Source organism: Anas platyrhynchos, chromosome 7, assembly GCF_047663525.1.
Source record: "Anas platyrhynchos isolate ZD024472 breed Pekin duck chromosome 7, IASCAAS_PekinDuck_T2T, whole genome shotgun sequence".
Classification (NCBI taxonomy): Eukaryota; Metazoa; Chordata; class Aves; order Anseriformes; family Anatidae; genus Anas; species Anas platyrhynchos.
In genome coordinates this window covers 7,329,274-7,345,857 of record NC_092593.1, presented here as the reverse complement: position 1 = coordinate 7,345,857, position 16,584 = coordinate 7,329,274, and positions in this window count along the sequence as shown.

Here is a 16,584-nt window from a genome sequence, read left to right as displayed (position 1 = left end):
CTGGAGGTTTTTGGGTCATTAGGGCCATTCCTACTGCATCACAAAAGACTGTGGAAGTACAGAAACTCTAGAAGAGGAGTGTGCAGGGAGAGCAAGATTTTGGAATAGCCTGCCACGGCTCTAAGTGCAGACTCTGGCTCATAGTCACCTGGACCGCACAGTGCTTGCGCCATGCAGGGTTCTTCAGTAAACATATTGGCACTGTGACATTATTTTAATTTTTTTATTTTGAACAAGGGACTGCCCAAGGAAAGAGACTAGACTTAAACAGATCATCTTTCCTCCAAGCTTGCTGCCAGCAGGAACTGAAGTTGGTTTTCATTTGTGTCCTTTTGGCAAGCCAGCTCAGTGACTTAGAGTCTAGATTATGTGTTCAGAGCTATGTACAGGATTTTAGTCATTCTGCTTGCACTTCTTGGACTGCACCAGCCACTGCTGCCCAGGCCTTTCCTAAGGAGAAAAAAGGACACTGGTTTTGCAAAAGTGCCATTTCAAAAAAATTGTCAGAGAGATCACATAAAGGAAAGAGTTAATACCTGAGTTTTTCCCAAAATACAATGCAGCTAAAAGGTATGGGAGTTGCTTTTTTTCTATGTTTTAGATTCATGGTCCATTCAGAAGCATTGGTCTCACGTAAGATTTGAATCTACAACGCACTGCCTAGTGCAAAAATTTTGCTATTTGAGACTCTTTGTTGCAAATGCATTTCTTTGTCAATGATTCATAGCAGGTTGTTTCTTGGATGACTTGTATTTCATTTTTGCCTTCAAATATACATATTGTGTGAGTCCAGCTGTGAAGTCATTCAAATAAATGGCCCTTTTCCCTAGCCTGTTCATGGGCTATTTGTTGCTGGGACTTATCCATTCTGATTGGGCAGCTTTTCCACATGGTTCATTTTAAATTTGGTCTTCATAAGCATTCTCTCTAAATTAACTTGTTTGCAGCCTGAAATGGGTTTCATCTTTTCACCATTTAAGAGAATGCCAAAATTTGTGGGATTGGACAAGCACAGGATTGAACCCAAAGTCATTTGCCGGAATGTTTAATGAGGAGAGAACAGAAAGGGAGTGAGTCAAAGTGAAATTGCTGATTAATCCAAAACTGTATGCACAAAAATCCATGTGTATGACTCATCCAAGAGAGAGAGGCCCTGGATAAATCCAACTTGCTCACTGTAAACTGAAAATAAGGAGGAATCTCTTGGAAAATAAAATGACAATCATCTTTTTCTTGTTGCATCGAGAGCAACCTGACTCCTGCCATCTGCTGAGGCTTTGTGGGAAATGTTGGGAACTCTACTTTATGCTATTTAATTTTACAACCTTTCTGTTCACACAGATACTCTAGTTTAGGTATGTTGAAAGAATATAACCTGCAGAGTGCTCAAAAAATAGGACATGCCAATACCCAGATCACCCATTCTGTGTCCTTGCTGAAACAATAACAAGGACAAGCTAACATGAGACAGACTTTAGATAACAAGGTTTTCATACATTGATGAATATGCCTCATTTGGACCTGTCTTTTCATAAGCACAGTCCTGAGTGGACTCATAGAACTACAATTGTTAGGGGTATGTATTTAAATGAAAGATTTACATGGAGGCTTGATCTCCTGTTATGACAGAGTATAGAAAAATCTGATCTGGTCATGTACTTATCTCAGAACAACTTGAAATAACAGATAGCATAAATGACAAACAGCAGGTTTTGATGTTTGTCTCGAGGATAAGCCTCACATTGCTACTAAGTGTCACTTTTCCTGTAATTTGCTTAATTTTGACATTATTTTTCCCCATTAGCCATACTTGAGCTGACATTAAAGGGACACACTTCATTAACCTCAACAAAATGAGTCAAGGACTTCAGAGCTCCTAGTCTTACAGTATTATCCTTAACTCCAGGATACAAGTCAGCTTTATCATAGTAGGACTGCAGGCTCTATAATGTAAGCCTGGAAAGGTTAAAATGCATATAAAATCTATATGAAATAGAAGGGTAATTTTTTCCCCTGAAGGAAAGAAAATGCTTTATTGGTTAAACATTCTGATGTTCCTTCAGAAAGGCAGTGGTTTTTCTTTTCTTTCTTTTTTTTTTTTTTTTTTTTTTTAGAAGGGAAAAAAAAAGTATAAATTACTTCTGCTAGGAAATGGCAGCCAATAACTGGTAGATGTAATTCTGCAAAGTGTTAGTGGTGAAATCTTTCTGCAAGAAGCACAGGGCCAGTTTTGAGGCCAGTTCCTTCTGGGTAACCCCACCAAATCCTACAGCATAATGCTGCAAATGATCCATCCCATCTCCTGACTTCTGCCTCAGAGGCTGACTTTCATAGGAAAGTGTCTTATTTCTCACACCCACCCCAGAAACTCAGCTCCTGCTATTAAATAGCTGAAATGTTTTTGAGACATTCCGATAAGGCCCCAAGCCACCAACCTCAATGCTACCAAATTTCAGGCAAGATGTCTCTTCTTGCTTCATTTCTCTTGAGTGGCCTGAGGTCAGAGGCTGTAATTGTAGGTTACAAGCACAGAAACAGAGAGCAAGGCCAGGTCCTTGTGCAAGGGAGGCCTTGAATGTGATAGGAAGGGAAATATCTGGATGCAACTGACCTTTATTTTTTATAGTTGGCATCAAAAGATATTGGGATTCTTTCCTTCTCTTTTACAGACTCTTATTTGACCACTGAAGGAGAAAAAAAAGAGATAATGAGTGACCCTGGAATATCAGCACTAGAAGGTGGAGTGGTTTCCAGCCCTTTTAGAATGATATTTCTCTGCAGAAATGCTGGAGTGCAATGGCTTTGATATTTCAGACTGCAAGGGAGGAAACAAAATTTGCATTAGAAGGAAAGACATACAGGGTTGCCCCAAGTACCACTGATGGGTTTAATGTTAACATTATGAATCATGCCAAAGATTTTCACTTCCACAGAAACCCAGCAGTGGGGATAGGTAAGATGCCAGGAAGTGGCACTGAAAATATGAACTGGAGTCCAGATGGCTCTCCTGAAAGAGAAACTGAGAAATCTTGCTGGCAAAAAACAATCACTGTCTTTGCTGCCTCTTTACAAACAGGGCCACAGTTTAAAATTAATGCAATTAGCTGGATGACCTAGAAAAAGGCAGAGAGAGTCTCTCTTTTCAGAGAGTTTCTTGTGGTTGGACCAAAGTCCCATTCATGAGAAGAATCCAGCAAGAATTTCACAGCTTACTGAAAAGTGGTTCATTGCAATCTGGCTGAATTGAATGCAATGTTTCACATTAGTCCCATGCCCAGTGTAAGCCAATAGCATTTCCACCCAAGGACTCCAGGGAGCCCTCAGCATAACGAGGTAGTGAATCTTGATTGGGTTCCTAAGGGATGGGTAACCACATTGACACAAAGTGTCATTCAACAGCCTCCATTTCTTAAAATCTGGGTCATTAACATCACACTATGACAGAATAGCTTTCCAACACCTGCAGTCACAGAGAGCAAGATCTACACTTCAGTTAGGTGCTTCCAGTGATGACAGCATCCACAGGGTTAACACACAAGTCCTTCTTGAGTTATTTGTAACCCTAATTCATTTCCCTCTTTTAAGAACTATTCTTTCTCTCCCATAGTCTGGCATAAAATGCCTGTCTAGAGCCTACTGCCCAGAATAAAACCTAGTTTCTTGCCCTTGTTTTCCTTCATGGCCCAATCCACTCAAGCCATTCCCCATAGCCAGAAAGGCAGACAAATGAGTCATAAGGGAGCCTACTGTAACAAGACTCCATGAATCTCCTTGCCCTGAAGATCTTTACAGGCATTTTCCCCCTCAAGGGACTCAAGCGCAGCATCTCCAAATGCACTTACCCTCTGCCAGCCTAGGTCCTGGGAACTTTAGTTTATTTCCAAACTTAGATGTTCCAGTTGACAGCATTAAGCAGTGGCTGCCAAGCCAACAGGCCAGCAAGTGAATGGGTTTTATTAAAATAATTTTTAAGCAAAACTGGATCAACTTTATCTTCACCTTTGCAACAGAGCAAATATCAAGTCTCTGGCTTGGACATCACTCTTTACCTCTTGATACTTCCAGAATTGACATTAGTCACCACTCTGCTTTGATTTTTTTGATGTTTTTTGATTTTTTCTCTCCTAATTTGTGGGAGTTTTGTTGTTGTTTGTTTTGTTTGCTTGTTTTCTTTTACATGGGCTCTAGAGAATTCTTTTTAAGCATGAGTATATAGCTTTTGAGATGAGTGTTTCAAGTAGGCATTCATGTCCATATTTGAATGCCTACAGAAGGTGGCCTGACTTACAAAGATCCAACACCTACTGATGTGTGTACTGAATATGTTCAGTATGAATCTAGAAATCAAGCTGCAAGCATTTTGTTGTAAGCCTTTGGACAAAATGTGAAAACCTGATACTTAGGTGCTAATGAGGACAGTTTTTACTCTTTTTTTTTTTAATACTTCTGTTTATTAAGACATTAAGAATGCTCCTAATTTGACAATAAAAATTACTCATTGATCTGATCAGGTATTTGCAGTGGTACCTTAAGAGTCCAAATCAACTTCACTAGAAGATGAAGAAAAGTAATAGGTTTTACTTAAATGTAGGTTTTCTGATTACACTCAAAATTTGAAAAAAATTTGAATATTGTTCCTAAAAAAAAAAAATCTGTTATTATTTATTACTTTGAAAAATACTTGAATTATTTGAAAAATACTTTAAGAATAATTTCAGTTCATTCAAAATATCTTACTTTAAAGTTGTCTGAAATATTTTGTTTTTATTTTAAGCCAAGCAAGTACCAAATGAGAAGAAATGTCTGCCTGTCCCTACTAAGCACTTTATAATCCAAAGGACATGTTTTTTCCTTCCTGTAAATTTCTAGCCCAAGACTTCCAGAACCAGAGCTATTTAATATCTGAGAAAGAGGCATTCCTCATAGGGGCAGGGAGAAGAGGAAAATCTTTTAAAAAGTTTCTGCAATCTTGTCTTGTTGTCCATTTCTAACATGACAGAGTTTTAAAATGGTTTTTAAAGGGAGTTGTACAGCCAGCTTTGCTGTGTCAATTTTGTACTTCATGGGATTTTTATAAACATCTGGGAACAGCTCTGGAAAATGTAGGAGTGAGCCCTGAGGGGTGCATAATGGACTACCAGAAGAAAAACTCTTTGCCATCTAGTTCTGAACTCAAAATTTACCCAATCTCATCCTGTTCAGCAGTTTTCAAGCCAGGTGTAAACACAGCCAAGTTTCACCTGCAAAACCTTGATAGGTCCAGGTCACAATAACCTCTGCATCCTGTACCACTGCAAAAACTCTCTCACACATCCAGCATCCTGCCATAGCTTCTAGGAGGCTACGAATAAGTATCACAGATGGGAGATCCTTGTAGATTAAATGATTTTTCTGAGGTTGTTCAGGAAAACTGAGGTGGAGCTGAAGATGGATATAGGATTTCTTAAAGCCAGGGGCCAAGCTTAATGGGCAAAGTCATCTGTGCTGGAGAAAACATGCTTGAACAGATGTTGTCAAGAAGTGACAGTTATTCTGTAGTATAACTGGTGGTGGGTAGCTGGATGTATTGTGTGGAGGGGTATGTAATTGTATGAACTTAATAATGCAATTCACACATATGATGGTTTCTACTGATCGGTTTCTCCACTACTTTCAAATAGTCTAGGACCATTCACTGTGAAGAAGAGAGACAGGCTCATGGTACTCCAAGTTCATAACAGTTCTTCATATGTGCCACGTACTGTGGAATCTTTACCTTACATGACACCAGTCTTTGGGGTCAGTTGTTATGAAATGATAAATAGGACAGGAGATAAGTTGTTAGGTGACTGAAATCACAGCTTTAATTTTCCATAGGTATTTGAAGACAGTTCATAAAAGCATAGAGGATTCTTACTCCTTTGACCTACAGTTGCCCCTCTGACTCATACTTCTGTGATAAGGAGTAAATGTGGAAATTGCAAGCAAACAGATTTTAGAACTGTGAGATGCTTTTGGCCATCAGGTAGTTACCCATTGAACAGAACAAACCCATTTATTTGGGACAGCTCAAAGCATTCTACTTCCACCCTGCTCACCACAAACAGCAACACTAGAAGGTATATTCTGCTATGCTGTAGCAGATTACCTAACATTGTCTATTTGTCTCTGTATCCTTCCTTCTTCTTACCCCATATCTTTCAGATCTTGCTGTTTCTGACTCGTTTTATCCACTGGAGTCCTTTAGATTTACAACATCAGCTTCCAGCTCCTCTTTCCTGCTGCATTTCCTCTGGTAATCATTCCAGTTTGGTTTGAACCAAACACTGCTTAATGTTATGGACATCCCCTGAGTCTTTGATACTCCAAAGCAAAGAGATGAAAAGACAAATGAGGGACACTATGGACACCAGATATCACCCTCAGCCATAGATTCCTGAGTTGTTTGGGTGGGAGTGGTGTAGACACCCTCTTCCTGGATAGAGATGGTTCAAGTAAGAATTTCATCAACCCTAAAGTCAATGTCCTAACAAAAAGGTGTAAAAGTTAATGCTTTCCTAGAAGCCTCTGTGACATGTGGATGATACTCAAATAAAAAATTCAAGCCCATCCAATTAAAAAAATTCAGGGAGAATACTTTGTTACACTCTGGAAGTTATTGTCTGAACTAGGGCAAACCTTGGTATGAGTTATAACTGTCTGAAGCCAAGTTAGGTCTTCTGCTGCAGAAGATGATATGACTATGTAAGGTTTTCTAGCTGCAGAGCTGGGGTAATGTCCAGAAGTCACACAAACAGTGTGGAACCAAATATAGGAGACATATCAGAAAAGTACTTGGAAAGAAATAATACTGCCAAGGTGAAATGAGATTATTTCTTTTCCATGTGCATCATGAATATGATAACAGAATGGAAAATTCTTCCCTCTGATGTGTTGGTTTGGTTGTACTTTTGTTTGTTTCTTTGTCTGTTTATTGTTTTTTGAGGGGATGTATTAGGAACAGGTTATCTTTATGCAAAGAAGAGCCTTTTGAAAACATTGTGGAAGGGATTGATTTTTCTCTTGTTATTTCTGTTCCTTTTCACCACCCATATGCCCATTTATTCATTCATCCATAGTCAGTCCCTGTCTCTACCTAAGGTTCTGTCTGTCATAGAAAATGTCCTGTCGTGGCCCCAGTAATAAAAGCAGAAAAACAGATGATCCTAGTGACCCTGTGAGAGCCATTAAGGGAGTCATTAGAGGTAGATGGTGAATTGATCAATGTTTTTGTTAATTAGCTAGAGAACCTATATGTCTCTTGTCAGATTGGAGCTAAAAACTGGTGCTACTTTCAACTGTGTCAGGTCAGACAGCTTAAGTCTAACTGTCTTCAAATATGCTTTGGCTTTCCAAGTAAATACTGTCTAGTCTCTGCATCTTCTGAGGATTGTTTGACTCAGATTCTGACCTAAGGCTACGTTCTCTTTGGTGACAACAGTCCTGTTCCAAAATAACTCTGCTGATTTCAGTGAATTGACTCTGGATTTGTGCCACTCCATGCAAAATAGGAGTTTGTCTTCTCAGAAACTAGCTGTCCCAGCAGAGTTTATGTGTGGTGCTCATTCAAGTCACTAAGAATAAAGTACGGCATGTTGGGGATGCAGTGACCTCCTTGCTGCCTCTCTTGTGTCACCAAAAAACAAGAGAGGTCCTGCAAAGTCAGCCATCCAAAGCACAAAGTTGGCTATAAACAATCCAAAGGGCCCAGTTTTCCCAATGCAGGGAAAATAGCTCACTGGGCAGCCCTGAAATGTATGGATTGTGTTTAGTCTACATGCTTAAAAATAATAATAATATTCAGGCCAGAAGGAATTTACAGGCTTAGAGCACCATGAAAAGCAACTACCTTAGTCTACAGACTGAAATATTTCAGAGAGACTCAACTAAGCTCCTCCTCATCCTATTAATTCATCAGACTTGGCCATGCATCATTGGCCCAACACAACACCCTTTCCTAGGCAATAATCTTCCTCTTCAGGATCAGTCATGAGCTGTGCCAGATTCCTCCCAGCCTGTGCAAACTTGATTGGCATTGGACATCAGCCAAACAGACAACTTTTCCTCATGGGATCCAAGTTCTCAGAGACCAAAGAGCCTCTTCCAACAGCATTAGGCATAGGACACTGCACTGTTATTTATACGAGGCTCAGATCCTCAGTACTCTTTTTATGGGGAAGGGGATATGTCTGAGATCACACCCTTTGGAGGATCACATCACTCTGGAGCTAGGAATGTTGGCCTCAAGATAATTAACCCAGACACATTTCAATGGCAAATCGTATTTTTCACAGTCCAAGCAGCCAGAAGTGTTTACCTCAATTCCCAGGATAAGCAAAAGTTAGAACATTGAGACACTCACCATCATTCAGCTTAGAGGCTTAACTTCTTTGCTGGGAGCTAATTTGGGAACACTAAGCAGCATATCAAGGCCATCTCAGCAATGCCATGTGCAGCTGCAAAAAAAAGCCATTCAGACTCACAGCTGGATGACTTTTGCCTTATCTTAACAGCTGCCATAAATATTCCAATACACTTCCCTCATGTTCGGACAGGAGGCTGAAGATTTAACAACATTGATGGCAAGATATGATCTAGAATGACAGATAATAATAATTACAAGAATGATAACTTTGCATGTCTTTTATTTATCTATTGAATTTTGGTTTTGTTTGGAAAATGAAATACCTGGATGGAAACTTCAGTCTGTGATTCCAAAAAGACTTACTGTTTGACAGCATCTGTTACAATTGTTACTAGGCAGACATCGCTGAGCTCTTGTACGGTCTTTGGTTCCTTTGGGTGAAAGGAGCTAATCATTTATTCTGGACAGGAAAATGCACTGACTCCTCTTAAGTTCCCTTTATGGATGTTCATTTAAGTGCAGTGAAAGTCAAGGTGAATTCAGGCCACTCTGAGGTTTGTAACTCTATATGCATAGAAAGAGAGCCAAATTCACTGCTAAAGGGAAAAACTCCACTGAGGTCAATAGTTCCACCATCACTGATGCTAGCAATGGAGCCAGTGGTATATTTCTAGAGAAAGTGTCAGCCATTTTCATCCTAGAAACCTATCTGCATTCCATAGCCCAAAAGTATAAAGTAAGTCTATGATTCTATGATTCTAAGTCAGCCAAAAGCAATCCTGCACCTCATTGAGGGTGGGTTAAATGGCTTTGCCAAAAAAGAAAGCAAGGTTTCTAAGGCAAAGGTCATTATCTTTAATAAACATAGGGCTTTCATTTAAATGGATAGATGTTTGTGAGCAGTGTAGATTGTCATACAACTTTGTGAATCACATGGAATGGGAACAAAGACCCCATAAAGTAGGATCTGGTTGTCATGTCATTGGTCACACTTTGTCTAAGACCCACACCTATGACTAATGAGCAGTATGGGGTTTGATTTCATTTTACCACATTAAGTGTTTGACCTAGGCACTTAATGAGGGGATGCTTCTGAGTATCTCTAGAATTGCTGCACAATCCTCAGCTAAGCAGGGCATAGATCATGTACATAGGAACTGGAGTCATTTTCTTCGAAAATATGGATTTGTTTTTAACTTCTTTTATAAGAGGACAGAACACTACATATAAGGATTGAAATACTCATAGCACATGAAACCACAGTTCACCTTTGATGCTTGGTTGAATTGTGCAGGAAAAAAAATTTTAAAAAAATCTTTTAAAAGGATTGAGGACCAATGGCACATGGAGTCTTGATGCTTTTAAACAGCAGAATGATGTGGGGGAAGGCATTAGAAAAGTTTTCACCTAGGAAAAAACGTGTTCACTATAACACTGGGTGCAGGAAATGCTTCATATTTTATTCCGAAATCATCAGTGATGCTGTGGTTCTAACCCACCATGATGCCTGGAGGTTGTACCTCATGTAACCTGAGCAATACAGCTCAAGTCAGGAATTAGACACTGCTGTGGAGCAGAATACTCAAGAAGTCATAAAGAAGACAGGGTTCCAGGAGACCTCACAAACCTGTGTCCAAAGCAGAGCTACAAAGATGGTGAAGGGTCTGCAAGACAAGACATAAGAGGAGCAGCTGAGGTCACTTGGTTTGTTCAGCCCAGAGAAGAGGAGATCTTCTGTTATATTTGCAGATAAACATTTGTTGATAAAAAAGTTTAGACGGGCTGCATGAGCCTCTGCAAAACCATGTTTCTATTGATGCCTCCTGTTGTCTGAGTCAGGCCTTCAAATGCAGGCACTTCAGCCTCCTGCCCTTCACAGTGTTCTGGACTGTCAGATAATAGCTTTCTTTAGAAATGCCAAAGAATCTGAAGGCCTCTAATTGTCTGTGTTGGGGTAAAAGTAATCCCAACCACCCACCAAATCCAGTCTTCTGCCAGAAAACCTATCTCATCTTGTCCCAGATTTTGCTCCTCTGGAACTGAAACCCAAGATCATCTCCAAGGAAGGTGTGGGTGTGGTTGTAGATGTCTGAGAGTGGAGGGAGGTAGCCACAACTCAGAACTGTAATCTTAGTAAATAAGATACTGATTTTTTTGTTTACTGTGAGGCCTTACATATACATATCAGAACCAGCTCAAGCAGTTTAACTTCAGTACACAGAGCTGCCAGGAGACTTGCTGTGACTAAGCCCATAAGATTATGCTCTAAGGACTTCTTCCGATCCTGAATGATGGCAGAAGATTACTTTGGCCTCTTTGTTTGTCCCAGCCTTGATACTGTAGAGCACATAAGATAATTCTTTGCTACAGATCATAGTTTGTAGACTCCTGTTTATTAAACAGAAGTCTATTTTTAGGCAATAGATTTGCCTAGGGAAGTTGTGGAATCTCTATCACTGTACAGTTTTAATAGCAAGTTAGACAAATCATTTAGGTAAAGACAATCCTGCTTTGAGGCAGGCACATTCTTCCAGCTCTGTTTTACATGACTCAGTATATCACAAAGAGAAAGGAAGAAAAGATACACATGCATAAATTGTCAATGTTTGCATCATTTTTTTTTTCAGCAGGCAAACAACAGTAGTGTTTGGGGACAGATGATGAGAAAATAAATAGGAGAGGAGTTGAAGAGGAAGTGAGGCATCAGAGAAAAAGAAATGAGGAAGAAGAAATAGGTGGAAATTAGACTCCTGAGTAGTTCTTGGAATCAAAGCAGTGATGCCTCTCCCCTCAATGAAAGGACTCAGCAAAGCCAGGATCTAATGAATGCTGAATTCTAACACACTGATTTAGAAACTTCTCAGATTCACCTCCTTTGAGTCAGCAGTTTCCATGGAAGGGTCTGTAAGCATCTAATGCAGAGTTGGCACAGTCGGTGTCTCTTTACCAGGTAATTCATGCTCATTTTCCCCATACTGAGAGTTTATGCTCCCTCCTCCATCCCCATTTCAGTGCACTTAAACTTTTCATTATGGTTGAATTTCAGTACTATCAGGGCTACAGAACAAGAAACTATCCTTGTGTCCTTTTGTTACTATATACACCTGTCCACTGTGTCTAATACTTAGCTCTTTGGATAAGATGCCTTTTCTCACCTCTGTGTCTGTGCAGCAAACAAGAAGGAGGGGAGCCCAGTAAAGGGCTAATCATAATACAAAAGTCTTACTAACAATTCCTCTTTTTAAAGGTATCGTTCACCTTGATCTGCAGCTCTCTGTATGTCACTTTTGCAGCCTCTTCCAGGTCATTTTCTAGGCTATGCAGGGAGCAAAAACAGAGGAGGGAGCAATTTGGATCCAGGGATTTCTTAGTCTTCTTCTAGCATGCTTGGGGGGTGAGAAGACAAGACCCTGGTTTAGCTGCTTTTTCTCCCTCCAGGTTTGGATGCATTGTCTGAGCTGTCTTTGGTGAGAGCTTTACCACCAGCCTCCTGTTCAGTCTCACTTTGTCAACAGACCCTGCTGCACTTAATTAAGAGCTGGATACTTCAGACAGCAACATAGCAGCCCCCAGCAGTATTACAAAGGAGCACGTGTGTAAGGGAAAAGAGAGCATTTCCCATGCAAACCAGGGCTTGCATGCTCTGCCAGGTCAATTACAAGCTTTTGCAGCCACAGAGGAAACAGTTCTTTCTCCCTTTTATTAAAATGGCTGCTCCATCCCGTTGTGGATTGAAAGAGCTACTTGGCTGCCCTTGGATCCCAGCTGACCTTCAGCCACAAGCCTAAGCCTTTACCAGAAAGGAGGGGGAACTATCAATCTCTAAATGAAGACATTGTCCTCCTGATTATCTCTTTGTTTCCAGTGGTGTGTGAGGCTACAGAAAGGAAAAGAGAGCAGTTCCAAGATGGCTGCGGGTGAAGGAGCATGTCCCAGCCTTGATGAGGCTTTTATTCTGTCTGGGGCGGCACAAACTGCTCTGTCAGCAAGAGATGTCTCTATACATTAGACATGAATTTTCTGGGAAAAACTAAGACTGTTCTCCCCCACCTCCTGTCACCAATACTACTCAGCAGAGCACACGCTTCCCGCCCAAGTGTTAGGGCACCATATCGTGTCTGGAGGCACTACTATTTTCCTCCCTTGTCTGGGTTTGGATGAACCTGTCCATATATACCTAGAGAGACAGTTCAGAGAAGGTTCTGGATGTTATGGGTAGGGAATAGGCAACAGTCAGCTGGAGCTCCCTGGAGGAATGTAGGTCATTCAAAAATAGGTAGTCGTTCAAAATAAGATACTTGTTTTATATAAGACATGTTCTGTGTATTTTCATCTTCAACCTTGTAATTTCTTATTCGGTGGCTCAGAGTCCACTACAGCTTGTGACTTTTTATATGGCTTGCTATTGCTTTTATATAAAACCTCGATCCTAAGAGGCTTATGAAGATCTGCTGACTTTGGTATCTTCATTGCAGTAGTCTATCCATTTAGTTCAGCACTCTCTTGAATGGGTAGTGCACCCATCTCCCTTCAGTGTGAAGCAGCCTGCAGAATGGGATGCACAATCCTGGCTCTCTGACCCAGGGGTCCCTGAGTTAGCAAATAATATCGTCCTCATGAAAGTATACTGCAACGTTGGATTGTATCCCTTTATCTGATGATGTATCATGGGTCTTCCAGATCTCTAATTCTATCATTTCTGACCTTCCTGAATTTGAGAATACTTGGGGGAAGATATCACAGGCACAAATTCCTTTTTTCTGCCAAATTTCATACATTCTGCCAATGTACACTATCACTCATTATACAAGCATAGTGAATCATGCCTTGCAAAATGCCCCTTCAGTTTCTAATTAGCATATCCTGGCTGAGCAGCCTCAAGCCTTTCAATGTTATCTACACAGAAAACAAACTAGTATTAATAAGGCAGATTGCTTTTAAAATGTATCTGGGGAACAAAGCTCCAAAAGAGGGCTTCCACTTTGCCAGCCACTGGGTAATGAGACCTGAAGAGGTGAGTTAACTGTTATTACTGCTTCTTTGATAATCTGGTTGTTTAGAGCTAGCCTGGAAAGTGTAATTTATAGTTTTGCTTGGATGTAATGTTTGGATGTAATGCTCTCCTGCATCCTACTGGATATAGTGCTCTCCTGCTTGGATGTAATGCCTGGATGTAATGCTCTCCTGCAGAAGTTTAAAACACTGTTTGGGCCACTTTCTCTTCACTATATATTTCCTATAACCACTTCCACTGTCAGCCCTGTTTCACCTCCAGTGAAATGGGGGTATCACAGCTGCATAGGTTTACCATAACCTGAGGAGAATTGTTCACCAAACTCCTTGTCTCCAGCTGGGCATCAGATGCTGAAGCACATGAGCCTCATTCCTCTTCTACATCCCCAAAAAATCCAGTCACTGCGGTAGTGTTTCACCAGTCCTGAGTGCCTGGGCATTGCCTGGCTACTGAGGAAAGTATTTAGGCATTGGTGAAGATGCCGCTATGGTCTACTGAAATCTTACAGGCTTTAACCATGGAACTGTCACTGAGAAAGGAGGTTATACAATGCAGCCTGACTCCAAGCTAGACTGGTAGGATGGGTGAATGCCTCTGCTGCCAGTGGTGCTTGTACACAATCATAAGACAGGAATTTTTCCTTCTGGTGTTGACTCCTCACTAAGCAGCCTTTTTTCCCAAATTGTCACTTTTAAGAAAAGCAGGACATTTCTTAGGCAGTTACTCCATTCATTGCCCATCTGTTCTTCCTCATGATGAGCAGGAACGTTCCCTACTGCACCAAAATATAGGCTTGGCTTTTAGGACATCAATCTGAGCCCAATATAATAAAGAATCATTTTTCCATCCACTATTCCAGGACTATGTTGAAATGTAATTTGGGTTGGAGGACAATCTCTGAAGCAAACATTCCCCCGTGAGTATTTCCAAAGAGGCTTGGATGTACTCCTTTGAAGACATTGGTGGTTGCCCCAGGGCCTTCCAGCCTCTGCACTGCTCCGCACACAAGGCAACCAGCTCCAGGAACATGAGGTTAATTGAACATGTTGGTTTCCATATGTCCACAGCATGGAGGGCTCTGGTGTCTGTCATATCCATCATGCTGGAGAGTTTGCTTGTATTAAGCTCCTGTCATTAGAGACATAAGCTTTTTACTCGGTGTCACTTGAGGCTTCAACAGCTGCTCAATTTCCATTTGGGCAAGCTTGTCTACTGCTTTCCACTGCTATTTCATCCCCAGTCTTGCCCATGGGAGGGATGAGTAAGTGATGGGGAGGAGGTGGGCAGCGACGGCTCTGACAGAGGCATGTTTATGCTGGACATTCATGTTGTTCCTCCATATCCAACAGAAAACAGTCCATCTCCCCCGCACAGTGGGAAAGCATCTCTGTGTGTTCAAAGGGAAGGGCTGAGTTGTGCTGGTATTGCCTCTGGCTCCTCATGTGCAGTTGGGAGGCTCTGATGTAGTAATTCATTTCTACTTGCCTCACTGACTCAGGTCTTCTACGTGCTTCTTATGGGATTGAGCCATCTTGGCTCAGCTGTGACCCAAGAACCATCTGCAGGCCTGAATCTCCTCTTGTTAGTACTTCAGTACCTCCATGATGTTGGCCCTGTTATGACAGAGCACTGGCTTTATATAGGAAGAAATTCCTCCATTGAATTTATCTTCTTTCACTATGTCTAGTCAAATTGCTTCTTGTGACAGCCAGTGGGATCCATCAAAAAAAAAATAAATAAATTGGTGCCGATACCCACTTTTTCAGATATACAAAGAAAGATTAAAACACTCTGTCCCCAACTCTTTTATTTTGAACTGTGCAAGTGTTGTAATTTTCTTTCCCCAGAGAAATTAAGATCCTCCTTTTTCACATGCTTTTTATTTTTAAGCTTACAGTCTTTTAACTTTACCACACTGTTCACTTGTGCCCACTGTGTATTAATGAAGAATCTGAGAAGATAAAAATGAGCATTCTTTGAAACATTTAGATTCTCGTGTTCAAAAGAGCTCTTCATTTTGAATTTGCCTGTTCTCTTACAATTTAAAGTACTCAGGAATTATTCAAGAATGACACTAGCTGGCCTATATTGAAAAAGATAAAATAATTCATTGATACAAAGTGTTGTTTTTTTTCTCACATTTTGTACAGAGACCTGTAAACTGCTCTTCTTTGATCACTTATTTATCTGTTTCTCGAAACCTCCACGAAACACGAAAATCCCCAGAATTCCTCATAGCCTTCTCCCTGACATGCACATTTACTAGATTGCAGTGCATTTCAAGTTCCAATTGAAACCATCTTTTTTTTTTGAACACTTAATGGACACACTCCAGCCCACATTGTGACTTTTTCCCCATCTCTCCCACCCCAACCCCGCTTCAGTTGGCCTCTTCTCTACTGCTGTTGCCACTTTGAAAGCAAGCTGCCCAAAGGGCAGATTTTCTCTCCTTTCTCCACGTTGCTTTGCTTGGAGCTATACTCCAGCAGGGCTGCTGCTGGAGAGAGTTCCCAGTCCCTTTGGTTTCTTGGCTTTACCCACAATGGAGGGTGGAAAGTATCTTGTATTATGTTCAACAGGGTGTGGGGGAATAAAGGGAAGAAACCAGTCACTTCTAGTCACAAGGGAACATCTGATTTGCCAAAAACAACCAGCTCAGCTGGGATTCCCATTCCAAGCTGCATGTGATGACTCAGAATATCGAGTAGATAATGAGCTGTTTATGAGCAGGTCCTGTTTGTTTACTTTGCTGCAAAGATGTGAATGGCTTGTTCATGAGAAGTAGCCTGCACTCTGACCCCTTAGAGGGAACCTGTGTGAGACCACGGGCTGAGAACCCATACCTCCACCTCTGCAAAGGAAAATGCAGTGTCTTCTAACAAGCAAGGCCATCTGAGAGTTGACCCTCCCTCAAGACTGCATAGAGGACACCACACAACAGTCAAATGAGCACGTCCTTGTTGCTGGGTCAGTGTTCTAGGAGAACGTTACAAGGAATACGACCAGTCCCAACACATCAACTGGCCCAACACTGAGCTTGATGAAAGGCAGAGCAGATATTTTCCTCAAAACCAGATTTCCAGCTAGAGTGAGAGAAAATAACACAATTTTCCTTTCATCCTCTGTCCTGGCATTTAGCCAGACAGCAGTCAAAGAAAGTTGAAGGCCGTGATGGAGTTCTGGAAAA